Genomic DNA, 17,887 nt, shown 5'->3' with positions numbered 1-17,887 from the left:
TGATACATATTTCAACTGTTCGTTATTGAAATATTTTACCTAAAACTTTATATGCACAGTTAAAATTCCAATTCCTAAAGTATTTTCGTACTTTGCACAAAAAACTGGCACTAAATTAATTAGGTTGTTTCGCCGCAAAGCTGTGCTGCACAGTTAGCGAGCTGAATCCAGGTCAATTGAAACACATAACTAACCTTGATTTTATTTCTTTTAAACATTTATTTAATGAAAATAAAAAAAAATATATAATAAATACTTAAATGAAATGAATTTTATTTCATTTAAATATTTATTTATAACTACATATATATGTAATTATATATTTGATATAGATTTGATTAAGATGTCATATATTGTTATACACTCTTGCTGAAGACCGAGCTCAGTGATGTGTCTGTAAAGATTACAGAGAGAGCGGAAAGTAGCCATACTCCGTTATTCCTTCAGTTTGCCTGAAAGAAGAAACCGGTACTTGTAGTATTTATAGTGTAGTAAGCGCTTAAACCTTAATAGGATTTAGGGGTGTCTAGTGGGATGTTAAAATTATGCTAAGTGTGTGACAATGGATAACGTAAATTTTAATATAATTTCCAAGAAAATATAAAAAAAACATGAACTAAACAATTTAACGATTCTCTGGTTCAGTTAACGAAAATAGTTTATTGATAATAATAATTTTTCACTTCACGCTGTATCCCGCACACAGCAGGGTAACTAAGGAACCTAGTGTTAAGGTACTCCCGTTCCCCACTTTCTGTCGAATTCCGGAGGCATAAATTACATTATATTATTCATGTATTTACTAATATATTTACTATTTTTGGGATTACGTACCTCAAAAGGTAAAAACGGAACCCAGATCACTTTGTTGTCCGTCTGTCCGCGTGTCGGGGAGTTTGACCCGTTTTTTCAAGTTAAAATGATGAACTAGCTTAAGGTCATCCTGGTCGGAAAGTTTAGTATTGAATTAGATAACGTCTTAAACTGAGGTGGAATTCTGACAGTTATTAAGTTAGGTCACAACTAAGAATTTAAGTTGCTCGAATGTATTTAGAAAGTTACGGAAGTTTAATTGGACGACAACTGTAAGTTTAAATTTTATATGATTTAAAACTGTTATTCAATAACAATTAAAAAGATCATCACGGTGCAGCGGCACAAGGTTGTGACTGTTACGCGATGGTTGTAGGTTCGATCCCCACTCGAGCAAGTGAAATATTTATTTATGTTTATATTTCCATTTCTTCGCTCTAGTGTCGAGGCAAAGCGCGGCGTTGAGTTTTACCACTCAACACGCAATGCCTCCAGAATTTGGCAGAAAGTGGGGAACCCTCTGCCTATCCTGCTGTGGGATACAGCGTGAAGCTGATGAATGAACTGTGGAATAGCCTACCCGCGGCAGTGTTTCCAGGTCGGTACGATATGGGTACCTTCAAAAAGCGCGTCTATCTCCACCTCAAAAGCCGGCAACGCACCTGTAGCTCCTCTGGTGCTGAACGGGGTCGTGGGCGGCGGTGATCATCATCAGGTGACCCGAACGCTCGTTTGCCTTGTCCTTTTCCATTAAAAAAAAAAAAGAATGGCTCCAATGAATATACATATAGTATAATATTTCGTAAAAGTAAATCAAATCAAAACAACGTAAAGCTTCAGCTGTTAATTTAGGATCAATTCATAGAAAAAGTATATTCATATAGATATGAATAGCTACTAGATTTAAAATAAAAAAAAACTGGTTTTTTTTGACCCAATCAACCCATGTTGTTCTTACTAATTTGACTTCTTTTATACTAACATTTTATAGCTAAAAAATTTGATTGGTTGAACCCGCTTATCTCAAGAACTACTGGTTAAAATTAGAACTTATTCTTTTTTGTGGAAGAAATCACTCTGAGAACCTAATGTTAAAACACTTCGTTCCCATACAAACATCTTCGTTTCCCACTTTCCGCTGAATTCTAGAGGCAATGCGTTCTGACATGCGGAACTGAACGCCACGTTTTACCTCGTTACCAGAACGAGGAAATTGAAAATATTAAATATTTCATTTTCTCTTTCAAGTGGGAACGAATCTCGAACCCGCTTTAGGATTGTGCCCCTATGCCTGAACTGACCTCTAGAGAATATAGAATTAATTACATTTATACTAAATAGGCCCACAAGCACTAAACGACCCGTTGAAGATTAATTACTTAACAATTAAAGCTAGTTCAAAGTTGCAGAAGTCATGGCTGGAAAAGTATAATTAAACTCTTTTGTTCGTAAAAAGTTTGTTAATTTAATGATAGGTCGAAATTTTAAGGTTCCAGGTCCAATATAAATAAAGCAAACCCACTTCTAGTATATATTTTAAATACAACTTTGTAATTTAATAGTAATTCATGTATTACTTGTAATAAGCTAAAAGCTTTAAACACCTAATGAGAACTTTCGCTTTTGGCGAAAAGTGGTGGTCTTAATGGGGAACGGAGTATCTTAACACTAGGGTATTTTTCCCTCTCTTTCTCTTTTTCCATTCTACGGCGTTCTACGGCGTAAGGCAGAAAAAAACACAATCGTTAGTTATTATTATCTCCCAAATTTCCATAATATCGTGTTTTTTTCATTAAAGCCTATTTTTCTCAAAAGCGTCGTCGAAGTCCAAATGAAAATTACAAAGACATTCTTCCGTTATTCGGACAAGTAATGAATATTGTATGAGGGGAAATCGCCGAGTAGAAGAAATGTTTATCTTTCATCTTTTTGGTGTTCCGTAGTAAAATTGTTAAAAGTAATTTTTTTTGGGAATCTTATTACCTTTTTCCTGTTTTCAGCTCAGTTATTAATATTCAATTGAATTCAGTTCAATTAATATGCGTCGCGTTTTTGGAAAGTGTCTATAATTTTAACGTTAAGTGAATTCAAGAAGAATATTTAAAATGTAAAATAATATATTATCAAAAACGAAATGAACGAAACGACGATCGCGACCCGTCATAATATATTTAAAAAAAAACAATTATTCAAGTACCATATCAATTTAAAAATATATATATAGAAAATAAATTCCAAAAGGATCCTTTATATATTATTTAAGTTTACGAAGCGCAAACGTAGTTCGCGTCTAAAAGAATAAGCGTGGAACTGCAACAGACTAGACAGCTGATGTAACGTTACGTTCTCAGTGGAGACTGCATGAGATAAAAGTCAATATATCGCTATAAAAATTTTCTTTCATGATATTATACGAGCATATTGGCATTATTATTTTGTTCTTTTATTTTTAATGAATTTTCTCTATTTTTTTAGGTAGAGTGTCTTTTTTGGTCATGAAATTATTTGTATTTCATTAGATATAAGCCTATCGTGGAACAATGTCAGCGCGTTGCTAGTTGTGAGTTCGATTCCCCTCTAATAGACAAAGTATCTACGGTGTTATGTTCTGCCATTCAATATATGGAATTCGGATACAGCGTGAATAAAAAATAGTATTTATCTACTTATCACGGACTGTATGTACGGAATGTAGTAAAATTTCTGTCTGTTCAGGATTGCAAAAATGAGGAAATAAAGGAAAGATAAATGAATTAAAAATATTTTATTAAATCATATTTTATTTGTATAGAATAAAATCTTTTCAATTTAATTCAAAATTTTAAATTTGAAATTTCTTTCCTCTATTCCAAATGTAACACTCTCATGAAAACATTTTATTAAATCCTCTTGCATTTTTCTGCGGGGTTACACGCTTTTGATGTTATCACGACATCTGTGCATTATTTAATTAAATTGTGACTTTTGCATACAAAATTAAAAAATATTTTGACTTTTATTCTATTCTATGAGACAATGTGAAAATGTGATTATTTTCTATGTTTATTTTAGAATTGGTTTTAGTTATTAAGTTTGTATTTTTACGTAAAAATCGCTAACAGTATTTTTTAAAGAAATTGTATGGCTATAAACATGCAAGTTGCGGGTTCGATCGCTGTTAGAAGGAATGAATTATTTTCATTTCCTCATTCTGCTGAAAACCGTCAGGCAGAAAACAGAAAATATTCCGTTTTGCTTGAAAAAAATCACATACACTTACACACATACTAACACATCCATCTTAAATAAAAGCTTGTAATAAAGCTTCTTCGTTTTACCTTTGTTAGTGAATTAAAGAATAGTACTTATAACTTCAGCTATAAATGTAATGAATATGCATTGAGTCACGACCAGAAAAATTACTTGATTTGAAATATTTTCTTTTCGTTGCTCTGATTTTTTTTTTTCATTTTCCATTTTTATTTTGCCCGATCTGGTAGCCAGGCAAAGCGCGGCGTTGAGTTACATCAGGCAACATACTATGCCTCAAAAATATCGGCGTAGAGCGTAGAACGGAGTGTTTTAACGCTAGTTCCCCGGTTTTCTCTGCTTATCCTGTTATGTGCGGGATACAGTGCCAAAAACAATAACCTCCTTTTTTTGAAATTATGGAAAAAAATAATCTATTATCTTAATTATTCTCATACATCTAAAGTTAATCTAACAGGTTCCGGTCATTAGCGGAAGGTTAAGTAATCTATCGTAACTTTTTGCCACGAGTCGTTTAGGAATCACGCCTCCCATTTGCGTCTATCTCTTAGGGCCATAAATCAATTTGATTTGTCATTAAGACAAATTTAAAATCCCTTGGACATTTATTCAAATAATTGAGTTTTTCAATTCGATTCTCACTCGAGAAAATGGAAAATTTTATATTTTCATACCTTTGCTCTGGTGACGAGGCACTCCACACCTAATGCCTCCATAGAATTCATTCATAGAAGGGTAGACAGCTAATCTAGTGTTCAGATAATTTTGAAGGCATTCCATAGAGTGATGGTATTCAACGTTGAAATTTGTCTTCTTACTTCTTATAAATGAAAATAATTTATTATCACGAGTGTGAATCAAACTCAAAACTGTGGCGTTTACAATCAGATTTGAGGTCAGGTTTTTTTAGGTCTTGTTTTTAAATAACTTACACTAAAATAATATTAATTTGTAAGGGTTATGATAATTTTAATATAAAACATTAACAGTAAAAACAAAGCAATTATGCGATAAATTCGAAGATCATCTAAGGGTATTTTTATTTATTTATTTTCATTATATTTCTGTTTAACTATCGTTTTAGCTTAAATAATCCTATAAAAGTTCCCTGTACTTAAAATATATCTAAATATTTCGTTTGTAATCAACAAACAAATACTAAATATATATAAAAAAAGATACGAGTTAAAATAAAAACATACTAAAATACACGACTGGAGTATAAAACAAATTATTTAACCTATTCTCATTTTTTTTACTTTTTTTTATACATCCGCACATTACGCCCACGCAATTTACGGGGTAGGGAGGGAATTCTAATAATAAGTCACACTGTTCACTTTCCATTGAATCAGAAATGTTGTAACGAGGGAGAAAAATCTTCATATTTTTTCATGCAAAATAAAGTAAGCTGAGAAAATTTAGTGTCAACACACTCTCTTTTCTGATTAAATTCCGTAATTCAAGACATCGTGTGTCGAGTGAGTTGAATTAACAACCATCCCGTCTTTTTTAGTGCCTGAAAATAAATAGTTTTTTTTAAGAGTAGGGAATCTAGTGTTACGACACTCCGGTCCCCACTTTTCACAGAATTTTTGAGGTATTGCGTATTGAGTGGTGGAATTTAATACCGTGTTTTTGTTTTGGTACCAGAGTCAACCTAGTCTAACATTGTTGTAACACATGGTTTAAATAAAAGATAATAAATATAAAACAAGTGCCCGACGGCATGTAGGCCCTTGGTAGATTTATGACTCCGAGAGAAAGTCCTTTAAAAGCATTACGAGAACCCTGCTGCACATGTTGGGGTACATGAACATTTGGATGTCGATGACAATAGGCTCGCTGATTTCCGACTTCCAGGGAATTTCATATAATAACTCCATGAGAAACAAAGCATCGTGGGAAACGAGCCAAAAGGGTGGGGACACCCGAATTTGTATTAAAGCCGACCAACCTTAAGGATAAGGCGATTCCACTACCAGCACTCTTATAGTTAAGAACTAGTTTTAATAATAATTGTATTTTATTTTAATAAAATAGTTTTTAAATACAAAGTTTAAGATATTTTTACTCCAGAATGGAAAATTAAAATATTATATATTATATAACAATTCATTCCCCCGAGATTTACTAAAAAAACATATTAACTTAAAACCCATATTTACATTATTTAATCATTATTTTTATATAACTAATGTTTTTAATCGTCCTAGATAAGTTGGAAATTTGTTGTTTCATTCATTTACAGCGCGGAATCTCTTGTTCCTGCAAGTTAACAAATAAAGTCTGAGATTACTTCTGAACTTACTTTACTGTTATGCGTTCGCTTGATGTTAATATTACAAATTATATTTACAGGTTTAATTCTATTAAGATTTTTTTATCAGCTTCACGCTGTATCCCGCACACAGCAGCGTAGGCAGAAGGAACCGGCGTTGAGTTTCGCCATTCAACACACAATGCCTCCAGAATTCGGCGGAAATTCGGGACCGGAGTGTCTTAACACTATGTTTCTTCTGCCTAACCTGCTGCGTGCGGGATATAGCGTGAAGCTGATTTATTTATTTATTATAAACTTAATCTCATGAGCCTACCCTTCTAAATGCGGGATACAAAGTGCACCTAAAAAAAAGAAAAACAAATAAAACAATTGCGTTACCCACTCGCGTAACACAGCGTTTATGACACGTAACGCATATACGTACATCTCTCTCTGACGTCACGAGTCGCTAGCATTACTCGCACGTTGCACGTGAATACAAGTTTTTTTCGATAGTAAATCACACGCGACTGTCTCGCTGGCGCAAATATTTATTCACAATCACAAAACGAAAATCATCAACGCTGGTAGAAACCAGGCCATGTAAATGTCATAGATGTGTGTAGTTGGATTTTCTCGTGCATTTTTTTGTAAGTTTTTTTTAAATTTCAGTACGCAGTTAGGAACTAGTGTCAAAACACTCTACTTTCCGTCCGGATTCAAGATTATGTGTTATGTTCGTATTGCTTTGTCTTGTCAGGAAAGGTAATGTAAATATTTCATTCTGTCTAGTGGGATTGAACCCAAAACTATTATGAATATTATAAGGCACTGTCACACTAACATGAAAATAATTTTACTTGATAGTAATTAATGAGTGTTCTTTTTTATTTTACGGAGAAACCTAATGATATTGTGTCAAATATTCAAGTTCTCGCATTTTTATTGAAATTCATAGATTTAATAACTAAAGGATCTTAAAATTGTTAAGAATCTGTTCTCTTTTTCTTCTTCTTTGAAAGTATTTAATAGACATAACTCAAGAAACTGTAATAGGTAATTATATTTCATTATATTAAAACTTATAAAATAAAATTTGTGCCTTAATTTTGTCCTGACGTGTACGTCCGAATCGACATAGCACGGCCATTGGCAAACTGTGTTTTTTGTACTAAAAAGTCATACTAACATACTATTGTGTCGGAAACTGAAACGTTATACACCGCGTCCTCGTACAACGACATAACTTCATTTTTTTTTCTATACATTTATTTTTGTTTTCATTTATTTTGTGGTTTTATATTGTTTAATTATAATATAAATACCTTATTTACTTCATTGAACTCAGTCGTTATATTTCTATATCTTCACTCTGGAGTCGAGACAAAGCGCGGCGTTAAGTTCCGCCACTTAACACGCAAAGCTTCCAGAATTCGGCGGAAAATGGAGAACAAAGTGTCTTAACACGAGGTTCCCTTTTTCCTACCCTGCTGTGTGCATGAAGCTGATTTAATTTAATTTATTTTTTCTTTAATTGAACTAGTCTGGACCTACAGTGGAGAATGAAAAACAAATTGTTATGACATTAGGTTAATTCCCCCTACTAATATACAAAATACTCGTTAATTACTAATTTATATAGACAATGCTAAATCTAACAAAGTTAAAATCTAATCTTTCTCGCGTATAGCATAACACCACTCGACAGGTTAATTTACATGATGGGCTTTTGTAATGGGAATCATAAAATGGAATATTCCTCATTCGGATCTAATTTCGCACGTCGTGTACTCTGATAAAAATTAAAACAGCCATCACAGTGGGATGGAATAATTTTGTACTATCACTGAAAACATTATAGGTGAATATGTGGAGCAAGGGCAGGGCAGAGGTCATAAAGGCAGGCCTTACACGCGATGGACCAGAATGCTGGACCAGAATTGCTGGACCAGAATTGCTGGACCAGAATGGACATATACGGCCCAGGACCGGAAGAGGTGGCAATCCTTGGAAGAGGCATTTACCTGAGGAGGGTTCCTAATTAACACAATTTCGAAATATAATTTTTTTTATTAAAAAAAAACAATAATAATAAGTAAAATTTAATAGAAGTTAGTTTATTTTATAAATTTAAAAAGAAACCTGTAAAATTCACTGTAAAATTTTGTTGTACATTGGGAAATAAAAAGCTTTTTTATTTATTTATTTATTTATATACTGAAAATAACCATTACAAACTTATATTTGTAATTCGTTACATATAAAATAAGTGCATTCAGCGGCAAAATTAAGTTTGTCTAGTTGTACTTCCCATTCACCTACAATCCTGAAGTTAATACAAAACCTTCCGTTGACCAGTTTTTATATAAAAAAAATAATTGTTTTGAATTTTAACCGTATAACAGATATGTATAAAATATTTTACATTGTATAAAATATTTTAATCATAATAAAAAGAGCAAGAAGACATAAGACTGTAACAAAGTCTTTAAAATGAGGAAACGTATTATTTTACTATCTGCGAATAGGATATAGAAGTAAAGTTAGAATGTAGTTAGAAATAGCAAATTCTGACTGAATGTGGTGATCGTGAGTTCGATTCCGTTACGGAAAATGGTTGTTTATTTTAAAGTATATTTGCTTAAAATTAAAAAAATATGCTAATGGTCATATCAGTTACTTTTTGATTCCACCGTCATCAGGAGATAATCATCATATGCGGCGTTGAGTTAAAAATTCAATAGAAACGTAAATTACATGTATTCTATATTATAATTGTAATACTCGGTCAAACGGTATCTTTAACTAAAATACATAGTTAATTTAATTAATTTTAATATCCACAGTTTTAGTTTCTCAATTATTATTAATCTATTTTGTTCTAAAATACAGCTGCTACGTCGTAAAGGTATTGTGAGTTGTTTACATAAATGAACAAATATTAACTCAGCCTTGGGCAAATTTCACATTAAACATCAATTATAAAGCTGGATTATTATATTATTTTTATTTTTTTGCTCATTCCTATAGGTTTTTTTAAATAATGAAGAGATTTAGAAGAATGGAATTCAGTAATTCGTCACTACGATCGTTTATGTCTCAGACAAGTAACGTAGAGAGTAGTCAATATTTTATTTTATCCGCTTTTTGTTCAATTTTTACGATATCGGCCACTCGACCGAAAGGACGATAGGACAACACCTAAGGTTCTGCCAGCATACTTCAGAGAAAGACTAGATATTTCCATTTCTAGATTCACTGCTGTATAGGTTCTTAGAAATTCTTTCTTGACATTCCTCTTTGAACGGTGGATCTTGATGCTTCCAGTTTCTTATGCAAATAATTCCTATACCTGCAAACACACCCCTTATACTACCAACGACTAGATAATGGTCTGTTCCCAGCTCATCGCCCCTAAACACTCGCGTGTCCATAACTTGGCTTCGAGAACGCTGATCCACTCGGAAAAAACAATAATTCCCCTCCGTTCGCTCCCATGTAGGCATACATTTGAACTTGTTTGTGTTCAAATATCGTGTTTGCCACAAACAAACTCCTTGGAAATTCCAAATATAAGCTTTCCAGTCTCATTCATTCTCTTGTCATCATAACACTCCCTCGTAACCTCTGCAGATTTAAATATTTGATACTAATTTCATCTTCATCGACGTACAGATGGACAACAACGTGATCCTACAAGGGTTCTGTTTTTAGTTTTGAGATCCGGAACCCTAAAACCTAAAAATATATAAAGAAATAAGCGTGAAGATGCGAGGAAACTACTTCTATTCACAATAATTACATAAGTTTTAATGAAATGCAGCAGTTCCTACCGTGATAGAGAGAAGACGACGCCCTTACAATATGGAAATTTTAAGCAACATTTTTGCTAAAAAATATATTTTTTAAGCTCCACAAGTTATTAGTGAATGTTCACGCTACTTGAGGCAAAGTTAGAATTTATTTCCTTGTTCGTAAAAGTTGTGAGTACATTCTGAATATAAAACAGCAGCTATCAAGAAGTCATTAAATAGCGAAGTTTAGCGGTTAAGAAGTTTCCGTATTAAATATGATTCGGTATGCAATATGAATAAATTAAAAAAATATATTGTATGGAAATAGTATAAATATCTTTATTAAAAAAAATGATCACAAGACACTACTATTCCCATTTACAGCCATATTTTTCAAGGCATTGTGTGTTGAGTGGCGAAACTCAACGTCGGGTTTTGCCTTCGTGCCAGGGCGGAGGGAAGCGGAACTATAAATAATATTAACCTAATCTGGAATGGTTAATTACTAACCTCTAAAGAGTTCGACTATTCAGGTCTTGATTCCATCATCAGAACTCTTTAATATTTTTTTATTGTATTGTCTGTACTTAAGCATGTATTTATAAACCGCTTTCAGGTCTGAGATCGATCTTGAGATTCCCTCTTCATTTATAAATTATACATCTGTGAATAAAAACGACAAGATAATACAATTATTACAAAATATTCCTAATCAGTATTTCGCACGCAATTAATTTCCCTCCGATTTCCACACTAATTCACACTGATTCACAACTCCAGCCCAGCTTAATGAAGCAAGTGACAGCTGTGATTTACGAACACTTGACCTCTGGTGACCCCTTATCTCCCATAAAGTACACTCCTGGGCACTTGTACGATTAGCAAGCAAGTATATCTAGCGAACCGATGAATGTTCCTAAATTATCTATACGAAAATATGGTATGCTTTTGTTCAGCTTCACGCAATATCCCTCACGTGGCACGGTAGTCAGAGGGAGCCTAGTGTTAGGACACTTCGTTTCTCACTTTCCGCCGAATTCTGGAGATATTGCGTTGAAGCACTCCGCGGAACGCTACTCAACAAGCAAAGCCTACAGAACGGACGGAGAACGGAATCCCACTCAAGGAAATGAAATATTCAATATTTCCATTTTCTTCGCTCTGGTGTCGGGGAAAAGCGCTCATGACGCTAAATATCGCCTTCGAAATTCGGCGTAAATTGGGGAATGGAATGTCTTAACACTAGGTTCTCTATGCCTAACCTGCAGTACGCGGGGTACAGCGTAACACAAAAAACAACGTTTATAGTATAAAATTAGAATAAATGCTCCAAATTAAACACTGCTTTCTGTAAGTAATTATTTTAAGTGTGCTCAAGCAACTCCTCTACTATATAATTTTCCTTTGACTGTTTCATTAAAACTGGATCTTTTGTACACTGAGCCACTAGACCGTTACTCTCTAATTAGGTCAAGATTTTAACGAAGATTCTAGAAGTCTTGCGATGTTCCTTAAATCTTTTGTGACTGAAAATAAAAAGTAAATCAAAACACTGTATCACTTTAAGACATTTCGTTCCCCAGTTTCCCCCATTTCCATAATAGGACAGAGATAAGTCCGTAATAATTGGCACTTAGAATAAGTATTAAAATCCTAGTGTCTGATTGTTGCGAGACTCATTTTTAATACAAAATAATGGCTCACGGAATACCTTGACAAGTCGGAAAGTGTGAAGCAGTGTCTTTGGTGCTTGACACTAGGTTCCCTCGGTGAATTTGGTTCCCAATCGAGGAAATGAAATATTTTAATTTACACGACTATTGACTTAACACTAGTATAATAATAATAATAATAATAATCACACAGTACTTCAGGACTATTGATTGATTATTTTAGTTTACTTATCTATATCTCTGTTATATACTTAATAAATCGTCATTTTAGTCTATTATTTGATTTGAATCACGACAAACGCGGTTTTTTCCGCAGGAATTTCGGGATAAATATACCCTTTTTGTTACCCTTGTTGTTTTTGTTGGTCCACATCCACAACCCTTATGTTTCACAAGCAGAAAGACAGACAAACATTTTAGATTTGTATATTTGTATATTAGTATCGTTTTGCAAATTGTATGGAATAAAGAAGATTATTTTAAAACCACAGACAGACACTTCAATTTTATTTTTATGTATAGATATAATTCAAATTAATCATCTACATATGAGATACATAAAGAAAAAAACAAATGTCATTATAAACAATGTCATTTCGTCATAATCAATCTAAATATTCTATTTTATCACAATGTATTTGTATTTGAGTACAAATATTTAACAAGACTAAATGAAAACAATGGAATTTTGCGTAACTATTAAAGAAGGCTTCGCTACCTGTAAATAAAAGATAAATGAAAATATTAAACGGGAAAATAATAAGTTAAAACAGTTGTGCCGTAGAGGCACAAAGTGTGATTGTAAAACCGACTGGTCGTGGGTTCGATCCCCACTTTAGGAATTGAAATATTTATTAAAATTTATATTTCCATTTCTTCGCTCTGGTGTCCAGGCAAAGGGCGGCGTTGAGTTCTGAAACTCAACACGCAATGCCTCCAGAATTCGGCAGACGGGGTGGTATAATGACGAGTTCATTGGTTTGCCAATATTTTAATTTCCCCGATACATTTCCCCACGAATGGATCGAACTCGAGTTTTTTGTCTTCTTATTTGGTCGCTGTAAAACAAATCTGTATTTATTTTATAATTATAATAAGATTATAACTAATAGTCTGTATATGGAAGATATATATGAGAAAATCTATTATTGGGGGCATTTATGAATGCAATGGAATCCAAAATTTCTGATGATTGATGATGATGATTGATGATTTCTGATAACATTGTTACCTTTAATATGATAACATAGTAAAACACGAAAGTCTTTCAGATAAGTAAATAAATAATTCTATAATTAAATGTAATATAATATTATCGCCCCAACTACTCTAACTTCACTAATGAATTTGGTTAATGGTTTTCCCTCGAAACTGGTGATATTAATGGGATTCAGTAATAAATTACATTAATTATCTGGAATCAGAGTCAAACAAACATCTGGTTAACTCTCAAATAATAGTACCAATTTAGTTAAGAACAGTGTCACAAATTGCCTAAAACTGGAGTCTGATTGCGCTATCTTCAGTTTCAACGACTTAAAGTACACTTGTTATGGAAATGCTACAAGTTGGCTTCCAACATAATATTTATAGCTGTCTTTGAAGCTAAGAATTTGTAATTTTTACTATATTTTGCAGAAAAATAAACAAATTTAAAGAATTTAAGTAAATTATTATTTTGGTTTTCTTTTCCGCTTCAAGCTTTTTCACGCATCAAGTAGACAGGCAGGGCAGAAGGGTAAATAGAAACAACCTTGCTTCAAATCCATTTTTTGCCTAAATTCGGGAAATTGTGTGTTGTGTGGTGGAACTCCTCGCCACGTTTCGTCTTACAAATAAAAAAACAGATTTTTTTGAGTTCTGTTGAACCCACGAACATCACATTTAAAAAAATATAATTTAATAAGACATTAAAAAAGACATTTTCTAGGGTAGGCGGAGAGATACAATACTTCGATAACTTCTTTCCATGCATTTCAAAGATGTAAAATTTGGTCAAATAGTGAAACTTGATTTTATTGAATTAACCTTTAATGTCACAAAATTACTGTTTGAATTGATCGAATATATTTAAATAAAATAACTCATATAAGTTAACAAAATTCCCGCTGTACCCCGCACACAACAGGATAGGCAGAGGAAACCTAGTAACCTAATAACACTTCGTTCCCCACTTTTTGCCGAATTCTGGAGGCAAATTCTAAAGAGTAAAACTACTTAAACCACCTCAAACTCTGTCTCATATATTATCACACAATTACACTTTGTATTTTACATATAGAAAAAAAATACTATAACCGTATTTGTACCTAGATACTTATCCAAATCTCACGAGACGTATAAAAAATACATAGTATATAAATAATATTAAAAAAATTCAAAAAAGTTTATAATTTTCAACTTTGTCCCATAACAGTAATAATAGGCTACTTGAAATTCTGCTGCCTCTGAAGGTTGGGAGATGAACTGAATGAATAAGGCCATCACGAAGACGAGAACGCCCCCTATATTACAGAATGGACTTTAAATTGTTGACGAACTTCCACGCCTAATTTACACGAAAACTTCTGCCCTTGAAATTGCGTTTGTGAAAATAATTCACGTTGTCTTGTCTTGTGTAAGATAAAAGTTTTATTTTTGTTTGTTTTTTTCATAGAAATGTGGGATTTAATTGTTTTGTTTTTGTTTAGTATTATTTGTCTGCTTGAGGGTTCACCTCATGAATAAGCAATCTATAGGTACCTATGCGTATATAAAAGGATAGACGAAGCAGAGCCTTAGTGTAGAAAGCTAGAATTTATTAGGTTGTGAATTCAATTCCCACTAGGGAAACTAAATAATTAATATTTTCATTTCTCCGCTCTGGCAAAAAGGCGCGGCGGAAAGTGAGGTGTGTCTTAAATCGAAAAAAAGAAATGTCTTATCACGAGGTTCCCAGGTTCCCTCTGCCTACTCGCGGCATATGTATGTTCAGGATACAGTGTGAAGCTCTGGTGTTATAGAATTACAATAATTGATCCCGAATGTCTTGTCTCCATTCGACAATTCCTTTCACACTTCAAAACAATATCAAAAAGACCGAGAGGTCTCTCTAATAAGTCCTCTTAAAATAAATTCTTTTTCTTTTCTTTGTAATAAGTAGGTATTCTAAAAACATACACAAACAATTTTCGACACATTTGAATATTATAATTTTATAAATTTAAACAGAAACACGCTTCCGTTATATTAAATTTAAACAGAAGTTTCATATCTGAAGCAATAAGCCAATTGTTAGGACGATTTACATTTGAAAACTGCATCCCGAGTCCCGGCGATACGTTTGACCTATTTTACATAGGATTACCAACTTACATACTGGTATACTTTGTAATACAGGTATATATATTTTATTTTTGGTATAATTTACAGTTTAATTTACATTTTCACTAACTGAGCAGAGCGAAACCTAGTGATAAGATATTCCGTTCTTTTAAGACACTTCCTTTCTCCTTTTTCCGTCGAATTCTTGAAGGAATTAGTGTTGAAAGGCTTACTTAACGCCGCACTTTGTCTCATTACCAGAGCGGGGATATAAAAATATTAAATATTAAATATCCTGAATGGGAATCAAACTAGCAACCGTTGCTTTTAATTCCAAGAATAGAAATTTTATGACGTTAAATATAAGCAGTTTTAGATGTGAGTTAAAATCTTATATGGAGAAAATTACATAACAATGTAATAGTCAAGTATTTGCATTTGAAAACTGGATTTCGAGACTCAGGGATACGATTGACCTACTTTGCATATGATATTTACAATTTGCATGCATAAATTACTTATAGTAGGCAGAAGGAACCTAGTGTTTAGACACTCCGTTCCCAATTTTTGTTCCAAAAAAAAATCGAATATGTCACTCAGTTCTGTGTTAAAATTTCACATAATATTACTTACATTTAAAAATATTATTTAATCTAACACTTTATTACATTTAATTAGGTCAGGGTTTAAGTTACACGTAATATGGTACCGCCAGTTTATGGCTTTTATCTCTCCAAGGAATGATTATACTTGGAAATAAGAATTTAATTACGTTAGTTTTCGCTCTTTGAAGTAGTTCGTTACTCTATTTAATTTACTTTACTATATTTATTATATTATAATTAGAAACTCAGAGATGTCAATTAGTGATTAAGTTATACTAACATAGTGTTGAGACACTCCGTTCCTCCCAATTTTGAATTTTTCGATACATTACGTAACAACGGTCTAATTAATTGATATTTTTTTACATTTTTAAAGTGTTATTCCAAACTTATAAAAGAAAACGTATAAAATTTGAACGTAGCGGGAAATTATTTAAGAAATGCGAGTTCAAATCTCAAATTTCAATTAGGAAAGAAATTAAATTTTTTACAGGTTTCCTAATAAGTTATAAGTAGCTTATAAAAAAATCCCATTAAACGTACGAGTATTTATTTTTATCGTATTAAATATTCAATGAAAGTGATAACGCTACATCCGGTAACTTAATTTGTATTTTACCGTATATTTTAAATATTATTTTGTAATAACAACGGTGCACTAATTCTATAGGTTGATTTTATTGTACTTCTTGGACCTTTTAGTTCTATGTTTTGTATTGGTTTTTAATTTTTGGGTGTGTATAGATTACTAGCGGACGCGCGCAGCTTCGCTCGCTTAGGGGTGAATTCTAATAAACCACGAAACATGTGTTCAATGAAATATTTTTAAGAGTCTAAATTTCAAATTTTATAAAAATCGGTGGCGATTTAAAGATTTTTCTATACAAATTTTTAACCCCTTATTTGCACCCTTAGGGGAAGAATTCTAGAAAACCATGAAACATATGTTCAATTAAATACTTTTAAGAGTCTGAATTTCAAATTTTACAAAAATTGGTGACAATTTAAAAAAAATCTATACAAATTTTCAACCCCTTTTTTGCACCCTTAGGAGGAGAATTCTAGAAAACGATGAAACACGTGTTCAATTAAATACTTTTAAAAATCTCAATTTTAAATTTTATAAATATCGGAGCCGATTTAAATTTTGTTCCATACAAACTTTCAAACCCCTATTTCACCCCTTTAGGGTTAAAATTTCTCAAAATCCCTTCTTAGTGGATGTCCAGATTATGAAAGTAAACATCTGTCCAAATTTCACGTTTCTACGTACAGCGGTTACGGCTGTGCGTGCGTCTTACCTCAGTCAGTGAGGACAAGTTCTTTTATATATATAGATTAATTAAAATTATATTATAATTATACTAAATTATCATAGGAAGAGGACGTCTGCATCATGCAGGATAAGACAAGTAAACTATGATAAATTCTTATTCTTTAATAACAATGAGGAACGGAGTGTCTTCCGTGAATTCCCTCTTCCTATCCTGCTATGTGCGGGATACTGGGTGAAGGTGATATAAACAATCACAAGTGACTTTTAAAACTACAGCCGTTATTAACTTTATAACTGTAGGTTTATGGGAAGTAGGTAGGTACCCTAGGTTTTGATTACGGGGAGAATTTTAAAATCGGTGCATAAATACTTGTATTTTTTATATTGCATTGACTTAGAATGTGGATTCTTTTTGTAAAAGATATATATATTGGAAAATTTTGTTATAATTTCGTTTTGATACCCCAACGCGTTCTCGAGATAAATGGTCACGACCGACGGACAGACGAATAACAATGTGATTCTATCCTATGAGGGTTCCGTTTTTACCTTTTGAGGTACGGAACCCTGAAACATACAATATCATATAGATCTATTAGATATTTTTCTTTTTTTTAGTTTCATCATTTTCTTCTTAGAATTGAAGATGACCTCGAAGATAATAATTTCTAAAGATTGGACCATCCATCTTTAATAGCTAGGAAAGACCTGAGAGTGACAAAATTTATAACTCCCAAGTTATACGATAAAATTGATTAAGCTTGCGTCATTTAATTGTAAGAAACTTAAGGAACTGTCAATTATAACAAATACATTTGGGTTGTGTCCTTATGTTTATTTTTTATTCATTTTCAAAACATTTTTAATGCAATTTATTTTTACTTAAACGTAAAGGTCTAATACTTTTTTAG

This window comes from Heliconius melpomene, chromosome 9 (genome assembly GCF_056956725.1).
Source record: "Heliconius melpomene rosina isolate 202511_hmr_F chromosome 9, ASM5695672v1, whole genome shotgun sequence".
Lineage (NCBI taxonomy): Eukaryota > Metazoa > Arthropoda > Insecta > Lepidoptera > Nymphalidae > Heliconius > Heliconius melpomene.
This window is presented reverse-complemented; position numbering follows the sequence as displayed.